The 4,003-nt window shown below is 42.8% G+C and overlaps 1 pseudogene; it reads left to right on the plus strand.

Annotated features, from left to right (window-relative positions):
- Window positions 1–3,567: 3,567 nt before the first annotated feature.
- LOC130037211 (uncharacterized) lies at window positions 3,568–3,666 on the plus strand (annotated as a pseudogene).
- Window positions 3,667–4,003: the final 337 nt, after the last annotated feature.

A 4,003-nucleotide genomic window follows, 5' to 3' on the forward strand; every position in this document is an offset into this window, starting at 1 on the left:
TGAAAAAGCAAGTCCATTCACAATCATGCCTCAGGAAAATCAAGAACCTTGGAATCTGCTTAACTAAGGAGGTAAAGGACCTACACAACAGGAAATAACAAAGGACACGAGGAAACGGAAACATATATACTGCTTATGGAATGGGAGAATTAACATTGTCAAAATGGCAATACTCCCGAAAGCATTGTACAAATTCAATGTGATCCCTATAAAGATCGCTCCGCGATAGCACAGCGGGTAGGGCGTTCGCCTTACACGCGGCCAACATGGCCGACCCGAGTTCGATTCCTCCGCCCCTCTCGGAGAGCCCGGCAAGCTACCGAGAGTATTCGATATGCCAGACACAGTAACAACAAAGTCTCCAATGGAGACGTTACTGGGCCCTGTCGAGCAAATCGACGATCAATGGGAGGGCCTTTACCTTTACCTTTTACCCTATAAAGATACCCATGACATTCTTCAAAGAAATTGATCAAGCACTCCTGAAATTCATACGGAACAACAAATGCCAACTAATAGCTAAAGCAATTCTTGGGAAAAAGACGATGGAGGCATCACCTTCCCCAACATCAAACTCTACTATGAAGTGATAATAATGAGAACAGCATGGTACTGGAACAAAGGCAGAACCGCAGACCATTGGAAAAGGATTGAATATACTGACACACACCCTCAAATATACATCATCTAATCTTTGATAAGGGAGCAAGAAATGTGAAGTGGAGCAAGAGAGTCCTCTTAAACAAAAGGTGCAAAAAAAACTGGACAGCTACATGCAAAAAGAAAATGGCTCAGACCTCTACCTAACACCATGCACAAAAGTCAGATAAAAATGCGTCAAAGACCTCAAAATCAACCAGAATCCCTCAGTTACATTGAAGACAAGGTTGGCAAATCCCTCCACAACATTGAAGCTAATGGTATCTTCTAAGATAACACGCCACTTGCCAAGCAACTGGAAACAGAGATAAACAAAGGGGACTATCTTAAATTAAGTAGCTTCTGTATTTCAAAAGAAACAGTGACCAGAAACACAGACTCTGCCTTGCGGGCAAGATACTTGCAGAAGCCTACCAGGTTCTGTGAGAGTGAGAACTGAACAATAAGAGTTGTTATCTTATCAACAATATCCAGTCTCTGGATCTTGGCCATTGATGGAATTACATGGCTCCAGGGGCAGTTCATGGTTGTAACACTTAAGAAGATGGGGGATCTGGATGGAGGGGGCCCAGTCTTGATCTGAGCAGCCTTGGAGATCTCATCCCCCGGTCCCGCACACCTGGGATCTGTTGGAGTACACAGAGCTTAGGTTTATCAAATTGCACCCATAACAGTGCTTCCGAGTCACTCCTATTACTTTGTCTGTCTGTAACCACTTCTATGCTCTCTTCCCCAACCAATTTGTAAGGTCTCATCCCTCTTATACACTGAAGCTGTACTGTAAGTTAATATTGCCTTCCTCCTCTCCTTATGTCTTTTGAGCAGTTTACCTTAATGCAAGGTCCTTTTGTATAGATACAGGAAGACAATTAATTCATATGCTTTGTAACTTAGGAATTGATTGGCTTTGAATATTATTCACTCCTGGGCATCTGCTTCTCAACTTAAGCCTCAGTTGCCCTCACTTCCTAGCACCCCAAGGGCAGGGTCCCGACGTGGGACTGGATGGAACCAGGGCAAGCCGGTAAGTTATGTGCCACACTGTCATCGCGATGGGCCTGGCCAAGGTGCCACAATTCTTAACTATAAGTTAAGAGGTTGATCATAGGCAAATGATGTCATGATCCAAAAGTAACGATGAGACTAGGGCCCTGCTGCTAGGAATAGGAAAGATATCTTGCCTGAGCACTGCAGTCTGAGATCGAGATGGCCCTAGGAGAGCAATTCTACAAGCTCAAAGTATTTCTTACTGTGTCCATACAAAATGATTAATATTATATATGCTTATATGTTGGTTGGACAAGGAGAGGAGAAACACCTCCTAGAAGCTCTTTTCCTGTGTGTCCTGACTAGCTTGGATGAGACTGCTTTCTCCCCTTCAAACTGCCTTCAGTAAATGATTTCAGTATATCGAGACAGTTTTCCTTTTCTCTCAGAAACCTAGCTGGACTTAGATCTGCAGATCTCAGGTGCTAGCCAGGACTGATCTTTGGGATATAGATTCCCAGCTCTAGCCAGGCTGGTCTTTGGGATGCAAATCAAGGTGCTTGCAGCTTGTGAAAGTGCTTGTGGAAGGTTTCAGTTTGGCTTTGTATCTTCTTTCTGGAGGCCAGTATTACTGGCCTGCTGATTAAAAGGAATCAATGTGGATGTAAAGAAACAATGTATGGTTTGCTGCCTCAAGGTTCTTTCTGTAATTCCTTTTGTTGACATCACTGTAATGCGCCTTTTAGAGGTTCTATGATCTATATAAGGGGATCTTCAGGGCTCTCAGTGTGCTCATGTGCTTGAGGATTCCTGAGGCCTCCATGACATAAATCTCTTCCATGTAATAACCTGCTGCTCCACAACCAACCAGCCTGACCCCCGTTTCCTTCCATCTCCTGACCATCGCCATCGACCTCCGTGGAGTGGGGAAACGGCCTGACCGCCTGCCTTTTATTTTTTGTGTGTTTACACAGGTTCTGCTTCCAGTTCCTTCATGCATGAGACTCCTTCAAGCTTGGGGAGAGTGGTCTTAAGCGTACCTATGGCTGGTTGCAGAGGTCTTCAGCTGCCGGGGCTCTACTCAGGGCAGTGTGGGAAACTCACCCCTCCCCGTCCAAGGGGCCCCGGTGGGGAAAGCCAGCTGCCAGGTCAGTCGACTGTCGTTTTAGACATATTTGGAATTAATTTTAGATCGAAAAGTACTTATGTGCTTAGTAATAAATTACTATACACTTGTTCAATCACCTCAGAGACCCAGCTCTGCACAGAGAACTAGATTTTTAAATACAGGTCTGTTTTGCATTTGTGTCATGACTGAGAATCACTCTCAGTAGATATGAAACTCACTATACACAAAGATGCACACAGGCTACATTGAGTCGTCTGTGTTGTTAAAGTGTGTTGGCCATTAAACTTCCCTGAGACCCCTTTTTCTGTCCTTTACAGGAGCCTCATGAGTCTCACCTTCCATTCAAGTTTTACTTGTAATAAGGTGGAATGAAATCATCAATATTCTCCTCACCTCTTCCTTCAGGAGAAAAATCCTACTTACATTCAAGGTGGTCAAATTGCAGACAACACCATCCACCTTTTCATGGAGATGTACACGGGACTGAGGTGAGAACAGCAAAAGGCTCTAGTTTATTGGTCTTAATGAAGGTTTCAGGGAAGGGAATTAAACGAGACTCATATACCATCTTCCAAAAGAATTATTTTGTAAAACTGATGTCTTGGGTATGGTAAAAGATAATATGGTAAAAACCATATTTTTCTTGCTGGGACATTAAAGTTCTAAATCTATCTATTTAAGCTGCTTTGAAATACATTCCTTGATTAGGAATCACTGTCTGCCATAGGAGTGAGTAAGGACAGCACTCAAAGTAATCAGAAGAGAAAAATATGGAAAAATCAACTCCTAGTATGTTTTGTAACATATATACTAAAATGGAAATGATACATAGATTAGCATGGTCCTTGCACAGAGATGACATGCAAACTTGTAAAGTGTTCCATATTTTTGTTGCAAGAAGAATTAACAGGGCGACTTTAAGCTAAGACAATCCCCACAAGTACAAAAATTCTACATAAAGATACCACAAATCCCCATCACAACAATCTCCTCAATGTCAATGGACTAAATGTGTCAATTCAGAGGCACAGAATGGGAAGATGAATTAGAAAACTGAACCCAACTTTCTGCTGCCTGAAGAAACACTTCTGAACAATCAAAGTAACCATGGGCTCAAAGATAAACGCTGGAAAACAATTCTTCAAGAAAGAAAAGAACACCTCCACAAAGCTGGAGTGGCCATACTAGTACCAGACCACATGGACTTCAGGCTATAGGTTATAAGAG

This window comes from Sorex fumeus, unplaced genomic scaffold (genome assembly GCF_029834395.1).
Source record: "Sorex fumeus unplaced genomic scaffold, SorFum_2.1 ptg000070l, whole genome shotgun sequence".
Lineage (NCBI taxonomy): Eukaryota > Metazoa > Chordata > Mammalia > Eulipotyphla > Soricidae > Sorex > Sorex fumeus.